We start from the raw sequence: 13,485 nt of genomic DNA on the forward strand, positions 1-13,485 counted from the left end.
TGGGGTAAGTGGGGGGAGTGTAAGCTTAGGAACCAGGGAGGTTTGGAGGACTTCAATCTATAGTGGATGAACTGGTGGACAAACTGGTGAAATTGGTAACAGTGTGAATGCACACCTGTTATAAAATTTCCCCACTTGCACAGCTGTGTGCGCCTACTTGTAAAATTAGGTACAATCATACGTGCACCTAGGCTATTTTATAACATACGCACGCACCCATTTGAAAGTTCCCATATATATGAGCACGTTTCACCGATATTGTATATGTTATGTAACGGACCATACGGTCATGTTACCAGTAAGCCTTGGGAAATTCCTAGTTCAGCTAGTGCAGGTTAGATCAGAGAGTGGGGGAGGTTATCATGCTATGCAACCCCTCCTTTGAGGGTGCTGGAATGGCCATTGCCCTGGGAAGGTTTCCTAAGTAGCTCTCTCCAGAGAGACTGTGCCCCGTTAGGAGGTAGTGAGGAACTTTTCCTGTGTTGGTTTCCCGGGCCCTATCAGAGGAATCAGGCCCATTCTGCCTTGGGATCCTGATCAGGGTTGGGAGGGTATTCCTTCCAGTCCACTCACTGGCTGGTTGCGATTTCCCTCTGGGCGGATTTTTCGCATTGTGACACTTTTTCATGGTGGGAGCCTTGTGAGACCCTGGATTCAGGCCACGGGGGACCCTGGGGCTTGCAGGCTAGGGAAGACCTGCCCTCCATATACCCTCAATGAGAAAGGAGATGGTGGTGACCTGCTACAAGTAGGAACTCTGGTGTTAAATGTTGCTGAAAGGAGAAAGACTTCAGTTTAAGATCCAGGAGGAAGATTTTTGGATGCCCCTTCCTTCCTGCATTGGAGCAGGGCGAGCTGCCTGTTTCCAGGGATCCCTCACATCTAGGATTCAGAAAAGAGAGAGAGAAACCAAAGAACTAACAGAAAATCACCTAACCATGAGTCAGAGCAAAGTAAAGATCACTGAGGACACCCATTTGGAGTCTTCACCTCCTGTGGAGAGAGAAGATTTGACTCTCTGTACTAAAGACTAGATTGGAAGGGGTTTCCTGCCCAACTAAAGGAGACCCTGCCACCTGGGAACTCCACTTAGCCAAGCCCAGGAGGGTAGAAGTTTCCCTGGCCCTGATAAGGCCATTCATGCACAGATAGAGGAAAAGACTTTAAGAGAGAAAAGAGACAATTATGGTGCAGAGGATTTTATTATTGTTGCCATTGTACAACCTGATTTCCCATCAGTAAAGATTTTCATTTCGGACACTCAATGACTCCAGCGTGCTTTTTTTTTTTTGGCACACACTGCACATGCTCAGACAGTAACTTTCAAATTGGCACACGGGCACATATTTGCACGCATACATTGGCCTGTGCCCAGGGACCTGTTCATTTTATAACATCCGTGCATGTTTCAAAATAGTCTTACCGCAGACACACGTGCCGAATTTTAAGTGTGCGCATGCATGTGCACGCAAATCTCGCTTCTACCGCATAAATCTGGGGATTTTAAAAGGGGCGTGCACCGACGCCATTCCCAGTTTTACCAGTTTGTTCCCAGTTCGCCCAGTTAAGAGGTAGGTCCTTCAAATCCCCCTAGTTTAATAGCCTTCCTTCCCCCCAGTTAGCCCTGACCCTTAAAACCCCCACCGAACGTCCAAGTTTTCTTTATTTTTTAACTTACACGTCATCAAGGCAGAAGTAAAGTTATGCAGAAGGGGTAAGTATTTATGCACACATATCTGGTTCATGCCCCGCCGCACTCCTTTTTCAAATCTTTGGAGATGTGCGCGCTGTGGAATATACGCGAGTATGTGTGGGTTTTAAAATTCGCTTGGCTCGCGCGAGCCCAACTTTTTGGTCTATCCCCTAATTAATGCACACGCCGGGCTTTTAAAATTCACCTCTTGGTGAATAAAAGAAACCACTCCCCAGGGAACAAAAGAGATGTGTGTCCAAGTCACCCTTAGCACTCAGGACTCTGAAAGAATAAATCTTTCCCTCTGTGGTACAAGGATGCAGGCCCTGGAGAAAAGAGACTATGAGAGAGCTAGTCTGAGGTTCTAGCCCCCAAAGAGACTTACAGTTTTCTATGGCCCCATCAGAGCGTAGCTCATTCCCAAAGGTGGGGATGCAGTTGCACTTGTTGCAGTGCAATAGAGGGTGTATAAAATACCAACAATGATTCATGAAGCTTTAAGCAATGAAGCCCTAAAATTAATCAGTTAATTATGAAAAAAATATATCGACTGGCAAGACATTTGCTATCTTCAGGGCAATGCCTGTTGGATGTTCCATCTGCTCATTCAGGCTGATGCAATACCATGCACTGCGGCCAGCGCCCAGCTTAACACACAATTGGACGGGCGTTTTGGACACACATCTATAACCCCCGATGCAATATGGGGATTAGCATGTGCAAAACACACATCCAATCGAGCACCTAGCTAATAGCACTCATCAATGTAAATTCCATGTACATGAGGCTATTAGCTAATCCCAGCGATTCAAAACATTTCCCATGTGGCCAATACAACCATTGCAACATGGCAAATTTTATGCCATCCCAGGGCTGGCGTAAAGGGTATGCTGCACTCAAGGGCTCACTGGAATATGAAAACTTCCTGCTTTCTGTGATTCCAGCACTTAGTATTGGCGCAATACTAAGTAGGAGGAACCACAGAAAGCAGATTGAAGTAAAAAAAAAAAAATCTTGGAAAAAATAATTCTGGGCACCCAATATCCAGGCTGTGTATCTTGTGCATGCATCTTGTGCTGGTAGTGGGGTGAAAATAGATGCTCGCATTGAGCATCCTTTTTCCTAGCCTGCATTGATAGCCACCTCTCCTGTGCACCCAATGCCGAGGAGGTGCCAGGGAGGTACAATTTTCCCTAGCGCCTCCCTTTTAGCGCAACCCCTCATTTAAATAATGCATTGCATGACCAGGAGAGGGGGTTGGGCGTGCATTAGGAGAGCAGGCACTCAGTCATGAGCGCCCATTTTATGAGCTGATATTGCATTGGCCTGAATGTGTGAGATTAGTTGAGTCATGTGTAGGATTGCTGGCCATAGTTGACCCAATGGCGTGGAACCATCTCTCTGTAAGCCTCCCTGTAAGGAGGCTTGCTTCAAAACCTTTTAAAAGCATTTAAAAACCTACTTGTTTAGACAGGCATTTAATCTGAGCTGTAATTAAATAGTTTGTATGGGTAGGCTATTAGCAAACGAATGGATGGACCATTGCCCGGATAGGGAAAGAGTTCAGAATTGGCTGTTTTTTGTAATAATTTTATCTATTTTATTATGAATGGTTTTATGTAAGCCACTTAGGACCATGGATAATACAGCATACAAATAAATTTATTTACAAATAGTTTAAAAATAAATAAATAAAATAAGTATACTATATAAAAGATACAATTTACTGAAAGGTAAGTCAGGTTAGGCAAAAAAAGTAGCTGAAGCCTGGCGAAGCACTCCTGAAGCACTTACTTGAAACACGGGGCCATGTCGAGAGCAGCTTGACATTTTAATCCAGGTAAGTATTTGGTTTAGTAACATAGGAACAATTAAAAAAAAAACGTTTGGACTTCAGATCTCAAACCCCTTTCTGAATGATTATGAAGCAGCCTGTTTCACACAGATTGGATTTTTAAACTTTGAATATGGTATAAGTGATGTGTACGATGGCCCTTCACTCCATTCATTTAAAAGCACATAAGTGGTATCTCATGTTGAAACAAACATATGTGAATGGGAGTTTTTTTCTGTCAGATTCTTTGAAACGCACATCAGTACTATGCCAGTAAAGCGGGCTGCAAAGGAACAAGGAAAAGTTCTGAGGCTGGCCCACCTTAAATTTCTTGCCAGCCCCCTCCTTCCTGGTGATGTCAAGGTGCCTGGCAGCAGTCAGTTAAGGAACATCGAGGTTGTCCGTGCCTCGACAGTCAGTCATGAGGCAAGCCGTGTCCGCATCAGGGGGGGTGCCTGCCTCAGCAGCAACAAGCACACCACTCGACTATGCAGCCAACACTATCAGAGGGGCCTCCAAACCCAGCGTGGCCCACCCCACCTCCTTCCAACCAAGCCTGGGAGGAAAATGGGCTAAATCCCTAGTAGCACAGGCACCTGTTACTGCTGGCATCCGTGCACTCTGGCGCGGTGGCCACTCGCTTCCCTTGCCATTATTGGCTTGCTGAATAGTTTGAATTAATAGAATGCCTATTATTTTTCCTTTTCTCATTACTGTTGCCTTTTCAGTTTTTATAATCATTATTAGACTTTTATTGATACTGTTTGTTTTGTTTACTGTGCATTGCCAAGGACATGAGCTATTTTTTTATGGCAATAGCATTATTATTCCAGAAATTCTTGTTTAATGTTTTAATTGCTTTCCTCTATGGTTTTACAATGTGCTGTTTTTACTGAGAAATGGTTGTTCTACGCATTGAGTGAAAATTTTCTTTTTGGAAAAGGTTGTTTAAGAAAGAGAGAACCAATACATAAATAATCTTGCTCCCTGGGCTGCACCATGTTCCTGTGGAGCTTGCTTCCTAGCCACCTCTCCCAGGATCTTATAGTACTTCCACTTCTCATGCATCAGATCTGGGCCCACAGTTCATGTCCATGGTTGCAGATCTCTGTTTGCTTTCTTTCTCATCCCTTACTTCTGTGAGATCCAGGCTTTTCAAGCCTCATGGATAGGATTTGGAACTCACCCTCTTACCAAGTTCTACCCAGGAACTCCCTTTTACTGCTTTTATCTGTCCAAATATATTGTGCTTTCTTTATCCTCGGGTTAATGTTGCTATCCCTGCAACCATGGCCTTCATCCTATCTCTGATGTGGCGTATATAAACCCTCCTCACACTATGGATGCACATATTGTTTGAGGTATTTTTTTAAAATGTTTCATAAATCAAAAAAATATTTTGTAACATGTGAAGGGTGAAGGACTTCATAATTGGCCACTTTGGATGCTTTTTTTCCAGCAATGATTGAAAGAATGACATTTTTGTTTTCTGCTTAGATATATTAGCAGACCATTTTCTAATGAGCTAGTTTTTATCCTTTGAAAATTTTACATTTTAAATTGGAAATTCAATTTTCAATTTGGAATTTTTTTTAAGATTTGTGCATTGAGGGAGCCCCTTTTTTGGTTATGGTACATATGTACACAAGCACACATATGCATATCTGAATGTAATCCGCTTTGAAAAGCAGAAAATAAATCAAATATAAAAAATAAAAACATTAAATCATACTTATACTTTTGATGTAACATGCTACATATTAAGTTATTAAATTTGTACCAATATTTAGTCAAATGTGCACTTGTACTAAAGAGTATGTGATCGTGAAAACTTAACGATAGCATAGCATGATGAGGATAATCATATTTCTTTCTGTTGCATGGTGCCATTAGTCATAGGCATCGATCTAGTTGCAGTTTTTTAAGAGATTCATAGAATGTTATATTGCTTGACTTCTAATAACAGTATAAGAGGATATGATGTCAGAGCCCCAGGAGACCAGATGAAACAAAATTAATGGATGGTGTAAGCTAATTCATCATCCGATTGAATGGATAATTGCCTGGCACTGAGGTAGCTCATATGCCAGATGAAAACTTCCATTTGTTAGCAATTAATGCCTTTGAAAACAGCCAGCGACTGTTCGAGCCTGCTCCTGGTGCTTTGCATTTATCTCACATTATTTTAAAATACAGTATTTCATTTAGAGGGAAGGATGCTTTGAATAAAATATCTATTATTTGAATCTGTTTATTCTTACCAGAGGGGTATATTTTCAAAGAGCTGCTAAGTGTCAAAGTTAACTGGTTAGTCTTGACCAGTTAACTTTGCACAGATATTCAGCTGCAGTTACCCAATGAATGTTGCGGCTGAATGTCCAGTTAAATCCAAACATACAAGACTTGTGTGGTTAGATTTAAGACACCTAATTATGTGACTACGCTTAGGACAGCTAAGGACCTTATGTACTATGAGGTAAATTTTAAAATCTGTGTTCCGGGGGGGGGGCGAATTTTAGTAAATTACGTGCAGTACTGCAATTGGGCCTTCCCCAGTTTCCTCCCAGTCTGCTCCAATTAAGGAGCGAACTGGGAGGGAACTTCCCAATCCCTCTACCTAACCTTCCTTCCTTTTCCCCTTTCCACCCCGACCCCTAAACCCTACCTGGCTACCCGAAAATGTTTTATTTTTCTACTTACTACTCCCAAGCAAAAGTAGTTTGTGCATGCCTGCCGGCATGCCTAGGACAGTGGCTAATGGTCGCTGTCCCGGCCAACCATCATCCCGCCCCACCCCTCACCAACCAGACCACGCCCCCCCACCCACCCCTTTTTCAAGGCCTGGCACTTGTGCACATATTGGGACTTAGGTGTGTGGCTGGGCCCTTTTGAAAATGCACGCAGAACACGCAGAGCCCAGCCACACAAGTAAGTCCCAATTTTTACGTGCACAGCCCTTTAAAAATTCACCCTTAAACTTTTTCCCCATTGATCCAGAATGGAAGAAAAGCTTTAGTAAATCAAACCCTAAATTTGAAAACCACACTCTGTACACAGCCTGACCCAGCCCCTTTTTTAATTCAACTAAATAAATCTTGTGTGCACAGTAGGGTACCTAAGATGGGGCCTTGAATGCCTGTGCCCCCTCTCATCTGTCTTGGGCCCTCTCGCCTAGCAGCAGGATCATGTGACATCTGAATAAACCCTTAAAGGTTTAACTGCTTTAGATATCATAAAACCTGAGATTTGTACCAGAATTCAGCAAAGCATGAAAAGATGTCCAAACAACTAAGTGCAGATATAAACTCAGGACTTTTGCTAAACAGGCTATGGTGACCCAGGAGAAGGACCTCTGTTGGTTAAAAAGACTGTAGAGGGGGTGAAATAAAAGATATGGGGTAGATTTTAAAAGGGTGCGTGCGGGCGTACATGTGCGCATGCTACATGGCACACATACATGCACACCCAATTTTATAACTTGTCTTACCTTTTGTGCCTGCCTCTGGGCAGGCGCAAGTTGTGTGTGCTGGCAGCCTGCCGGCACGTGATCCTCTGACTCAGCAGCAATGGCTGCAGTGTCGGACACCTCTGGCCCCGCCCCCACCCTGCCCCAGACCGCCCCTTTTTGCAAGCCCCAGGACTTACACACGTCCTGGGGCTTTACGCGTGTCGCCAGGCCTTTTTAAAATAGGCCTGGTGCACGTAACCCCCCCTACGAGCATGAATCCTCTCTTCCATGAAAGGCCCCTATGCCTTTCATGGAAGAGAATGTATAGGAAGAGCTAGGTAAAATGAAAGTAGACAAAGCCATGGGGCTGGACAAGATTCACTCCAGGATACTGAAAGAACTCAGGAATGTACTAGCAGATCCTATATGCATCCTGTTTAATAGATCATTAGATATGGGAGCGGTGCCTAGAGATTGAAGAAGTGCAATGGTGGTACCACTATACAAGAGTGGGAGTAGGGAGGAGGCTGGAGGTGGTAGGCAAACTAACAGAGATGCTGTTGAAAGAAAGGATAACAAACTATCTACAATCCGGAGGGTTGCTTGATCTGAGACAGTATGGATTCACCAAAGGAAGGTTAAGTCAGATGAATCTGATCGACTTCTTTGATTGGATGACTAAGGAATTGAATCAGGTAAAAGTGCTAGAAGTGATCTGCTTGGACTTTAGTAAAGCAAAACAAAATGAGAAGTTTAGGACTGAGTGACAAAATGGTGGTGTGGATTACAAACTGGTTGTCAGATAGAAGACAGTGTGTGGTGGTCAATGGAAGCTACTCAGAAGAAAGAACGGTGTTGAATGGTGTGCCGCAGGGTCGGTGTTAGGACTGTTATTATTTAATATCTTTGTGAGCGACATTGCTCAGATAACAGAGGGTAAAGTATGACTATTTGCGGATGACACTAAGATCTGCAACAGAGTGGACACTCTGGAAGGTATGGACAGAATTAAAAGAGATTTAAGGAAACTAGAGGAGTGGTCTGAAACATGGCAGCTAAAGTTTAAGGCCAAGAAGTGCAGTCATGCATCTGGGAAGCAGTAATCCAAAGGAGTTATACAAGCTGGGGGGAGAAGGGATGATGTGCATGGAGCAAGAGAGAACCTAGGGTGATAGTGTCTAGTGAACTGAAGATGAAAAATCAGTGTGACAAAGCAATAGCCAATGCCAAAAGAATACCGGGCTGCATAGAAAGAAGAGTATCCAGTAAGAAAAAGGAGGTGTTAATTCCCTTGTACAGGTCCTTGGTGAGGCCTCACCTGGAATACTATGTACATTTCTGGAGACCGTATCACAAAGGGGACAGAGATAAGATGGAGACGGTCCAGAGAAAGGTCACCATAATGGTGGGGGACCTCCAGCAAAAGTCTTAAAAGGAGAGGTTGGGTTGAAGGTCCTAAATATGTATTCCCTTGTGGAGAAGAAGAAGAGCAGGGGAAACATGATAAAGACCTTCAGATACTTAGAATGCATAAATGATGCAATTTTAACAACGAACCTCTTCTGCTGGAAAGAAGGAGAACTAGAGGAGGGAAGTGGTAAGAACCAGGACAATGAAGGAATTCAAAAGGGCATGGGATAAACACTGAGGATCCCTAGAGGTAAGAGACGAGAAATGAGGAAAGATGCACGTTAGAGGCAGGATCCTTCATACAATTAAAAAATTGACAGCAGAAAACTCAGACATGAACTATATAGTCTTGGGAAAAAGTGTGTGTGGGGGGGGGCAGCTCTGGGAAAACAAGCAAACACAGGGGTGACGTACCAGTGTAAATTAAATAGCACGAGGAAGTATAGGTATTCAAATAATCAAGGGGGGTAACTTACAGATGCGACATATACTACCCTTTACCAATTAACCATGACACAACTGAAACAAGTAATCTACAAGGCCCGGACCATGACAGTCTGTGAATTATATAGGATATGAGCTTGCTGGGCAGACGAGATGGGCAATTGTGTCCTTTTCTACCATCATTTTCTATGTTTCTACATTCCTATGACTAAATAAGGTCTGACATTGACAACTCCCTACATATTAACAATAAAGAATCTCCTAACTTCAAATCCACTCTAGGTGTTCAAGGCTCCTCTCTATCCCCCACCCTCTTTAATATCTATCTACTGCCTCTCTGCCAGCTCCTCACAAACCTTAACCTTATTCACTACCTATATGCTGACGATGTTCAGATCCTGATCCCCATAAAAGAATCCCTTCCAAAAACTCTCTCCTTCTGGGAGGACTGCCTCAAGTCCATCAACCACCTACTCACCAGCCTGAACCTGGTCCTCAATGCATCCAAAATGGAAATTCTTCTCCTCTCCCCCGACCTTTCTACCAGCTATGATCAGACAACCTCCTTTCCTCAGACCACTCAAGTTAGAGATTTAGGAGTTACCATTGACAACCATTTAAACCTAAAAAAATCAATTAACAATATTACAAAGGACTGTTTCTTTAAGCTACAAGTTATGAAAAGACTCAAACCCCTCCTCCACCTCCAGGACTTCAGAACAGTCCTCCAGTCAACAATATTTTCCAAAACCGACTACTGCAACACTCTCCTCTTAGGACTCCCGATCTCTGCCACTAGACCACTACAGATGCTCCAGAACTCAGCAGCCAGGATATTAACCAACACTAACCGGAGAACTCACATCACCCCTATACTCAGAAACTTACACTGGTTACCTATCAAATACAGAATTTTACACAAAGCACTCACCATTATCCACAAATCCATACACAACCAACTTCCTTTAGACCTTCAGTTCCCTTTTAAACTATTCACATCCACAAGACCCATCAGAGCGGCCCTCAAGGGAACCCTTCAAATTCCTCCAAATAAATCCACCCGTCTAACCTCCACAAAAGAACGAGCATTCTCCACAGTTGGCCCCATCATCTGGAACAACCTACCGACTGAACTAAGACTGGAACCCTGCCTGACTACCTTCCGAAAAAAACTTAAGACTTGGCTTTTCGTCCAAGCCTTCCCTGAAGCCTAACATCGCAACAGTTTCCTTCATATAGCCCAATAGACTAAATGTCCTACACAGCCATTATTCAGTCATCCGAGTTCATTCTCCAGTTTTTTCTGTCCTTTATTTCCTGGCTACTCTAGCCCCCAAGTTTATTATCCTTGTTTTTTGTACCTGCGCCTCGGCCTTCTTGTTATATGGTTTTGTTAAGTTATCCCCTAAGTTTGATGTAAACCGGCCTGATATGAAGCTTGTCATGAAGTTCGGTATAGAAAAATGTTAAATAAATAAATAAATAAATAAATAAATAAATATTTGTATAGAATGCTCTGCTTATCCCTCACCCTGTTATATTCCCCCTCTCTTCCTCCTTCTCAGCCCCCTCTCCTCTCCTGAATATTTATCCCCCTACCTCTTTAGCCCTTAGCCCCCTCCCCCACTCCCCCCTGTACATTGTATATAATTTTGTTTTTATGCATCTAACCTTGTTCTGCATTTATTGCATGTTCACCATTTCCTCTGTCTACCCTACCCCTTCCCCCTTCTTCCCTTTTCCTCCCCTTAGTTCTATTATCAGTTACACTGTAAAACCTCGTTGGCTGATTTCTTGTTGTATGGAAACCGACGTGATGTTTTCTTAACGAATGTCGGTATATAAAAAACGTTAAATAAATAAATAAATAAATAAACTTTGCCATCCAATCAGATTTGAGATGAACTCTATCCAATAGTCAATGAATTGCTGGCATTGAAGAGTGTCACTGATTTTCATAAGGCTCAGACCTACCCAATAGGATATCTGGAATTGATGTCAACCAACCAGATGTCTGTTAACTGGTTAGCAACCAAACATCTGTCAACTATGAGCCAGATTCCTACGATGACAAGCTAAGCACCACCTATGATTACTGCATACCAAACCACCAGAGCAGACACTTAAACCAGGAAGATTTCAATAGATGACAGCAAATGCTGAGAAGCAAGGACTTTGCAGAGGGTCCCAGGAGCACAGAGACACATCCTGCTAAAGATTTATTCAATGTGGCCAATGATATCTGAAGCATCTGAAATTCAAGTGATAGAAATCTTAGAGAGGGGTTACATATTTTTTGGTTAGGGTATCTGATCAGCTACACAGGTTAAGCAATAAATATGGTAAACTTTTGTGATTCCATTGTTTCCTCTTCATTTTGTGATTCCATTGTTTCCTCTTCATTTTGGATCCAATACAATGGGGCCCAGGACTGAGGGTGGAGCCCAGCTTAGATGGAAAGACCTTCCATCGATCTTCAGTTCAATCTTTTAAATTTTGTGCTACACAAATAAAAACATTCACTTCCCTTATAATTAGGTTCTTGAATTATGCCAGCTTCAAAGGAAAACCCAACCCAGCATAATACTATGTTTTGAGACGAGACAGGCTCTGCATCAGGGATTCAGCATTGCCACGATGTCCCACATTTAGTGGCATCTATAGACTTTTCATCTCAAAATATAGTCTTATGTCGGGTTGGGTTTTCCTTTGAAGCTGGCATAATTCAAGAATTATAAGGGAAGTAATTACTTTTATTTGCATCGCACAAAATTTAAAAAATTGAACCGAAGACTGACCATTATATGCGACCCGATGTATGTGTGGAAGCATGATAACTAGTTCCAACATTGCAAGTATTATGATGATCTATCATACCATGCCATGAGATGTCATTGTAGCAAGAAATATTAATATGCATCATGAATGCTTGAACTGTGCAATTTCCATTGAGTGCATTCAGACTTTTGACTCTGTTACTTTTTGTGTTCAGCTTTTAAGTTAGCCATACAAACCCAGAGATTTGAATTTCCCACTCCTCTCTCCAACAAAATTTTACACTAAGTCAATTCCCAGCAGATCACTAGGCATTCCAGGGGCATGGCTAAAATGAATTTGTGTAGTGTTGACATTCAGTGCTAGAGCTGGATATGTATGGTCAGAAAAACGGCCATTCTATAGTTAGCCTGACAACTTTACCCAGATATAATCAACAGCAGACTTATGTAAGTGCAGCTCAATATCCGGGTAAAGTTATCCAGGCAACTTTCCCACTCACCAGCATGCTAAAGATCTATCTCCAAGTATTTACAGGACTATTACAAATCGCTAACAACTTTGTACTATATTCATCCAATGTTTTACTTTCAGCTTACAGCTGATTTTAATCCCTCCAAGTAATGTGGCATACATTCAATAGATAATAAGATTTTGCTTGGTCAATTAAATCAAGATGCTTTTCTTTTCTTTGAAGCTAAAAAATTAATGCGCACCATTTTCTTGGGATAATTTTTCACTGTATCTAAATGGCAGCAAGCACACGTAAACCTAATGTGTTAAGCTGCAGTTGAGGACATCTTAATTTATCATATTTTTTTAATTCAGGGCTTGCAGTGATCTGATGTTTACAGAAAGAGAAACTTCTCATTGTAATTTAATGGACATCAGTAGAATTTGATTTGTGTTTTAATGTACTTTGCCAATAAAAACCCATTTTCAGGACACTTCTGGCAATAAGGAATCACTGTTGCATGTTTTGAGAACATTTTTCATTGCTTTTAGTTCCAGGAAGAACATTTAATTTGTGTCACTGGCATTGAAGTAAGTATCCTTTACTTGTTTTCATAAGACAACCATGACACTCAACACAAAATCAGTAGTAGCAGGAGACAGCTGCTTACCCGCTTGATCCAGTCCGAGGGAGACTGCTGCAGGCACCAGCTTACCACCCGATACTCCTACCACCTGACTCGTGGGCCTTAAAATGTGATGAGCAGTGGTGTGTTGTCACCGGAACGCCCCTTATGACCCTTTTTCTACTGTTTTCTCTTTGAGAAATGGAAAGAAAAAGAAAAGGCAAGATGAATTTTCCCTCATCAAGCTCAACTCCCAAACAAGGTCCAATGGATCAACATGTTATTAGATCCGACTCACCACTGCAGGGGAACCTGAGTACAGAAATGGATAATATGTCTTGAGTCCAGAAGTAAGATCTCCTCCACCTATCCCTCAGGGTTTTTTCCTAATGGAACTATTGTTTCAATGCCTTTGTTATCTGCTGAGGAAAATGTTCAGGTTTCTAGGGAAAGGTTGCCACTGTCTTCAAATGAGGTTGTTTCTTCACTGGGTCTTCTTGCCACTACCCTCACTATAAGGTAGATTTTTAAAGGGTCGCAAGTGTGTTCGTAAATGCACATATCTTGCCTCGCACAAAAATATGTGCTGTTTATAACCTACCCATGTAGTTTATAAAATACTCTTCACGTGCGCATGTCTGCAGTGCATGTCTTCTCCTTGTTAGGCACAGGAGTCTGGGGAGCCTCAGGGAGGGACAGAGAGAGAGAGAGAGAGACTCTCTATGGGGCTCACCCTGATATATATGGACCATTGTAAGGGGGCACTTGGATTTGGGGTGAGTTTTTGGGAGGTGGGTTGGGA

General features: G+C 42.4%; 1 long non-coding RNA gene across 1 annotated transcript in view; it reads right to left on the reverse strand.

Annotated features, from left to right (window-relative positions):
* LOC115099169 overlaps positions 1 to 12,817 on the reverse strand; it is a 50,966-nt gene extending 38,149 nt beyond the window's left edge. The window contains exon 1 of the long non-coding RNA XR_003858699.1: positions 12,729 to 12,817. This is a non-coding gene — a long non-coding RNA (uncharacterized LOC115099169). The remainder of the gene's footprint in view (positions 1 to 12,728) is intronic.
* Positions 12,818 to 13,485: the final 668 nt, after the last annotated feature.

This window comes from Rhinatrema bivittatum, chromosome 9, assembly GCF_901001135.1.
Source record: "Rhinatrema bivittatum chromosome 9, aRhiBiv1.1, whole genome shotgun sequence".
Classification (NCBI taxonomy): Eukaryota; Metazoa; Chordata; class Amphibia; order Gymnophiona; family Rhinatrematidae; genus Rhinatrema; species Rhinatrema bivittatum.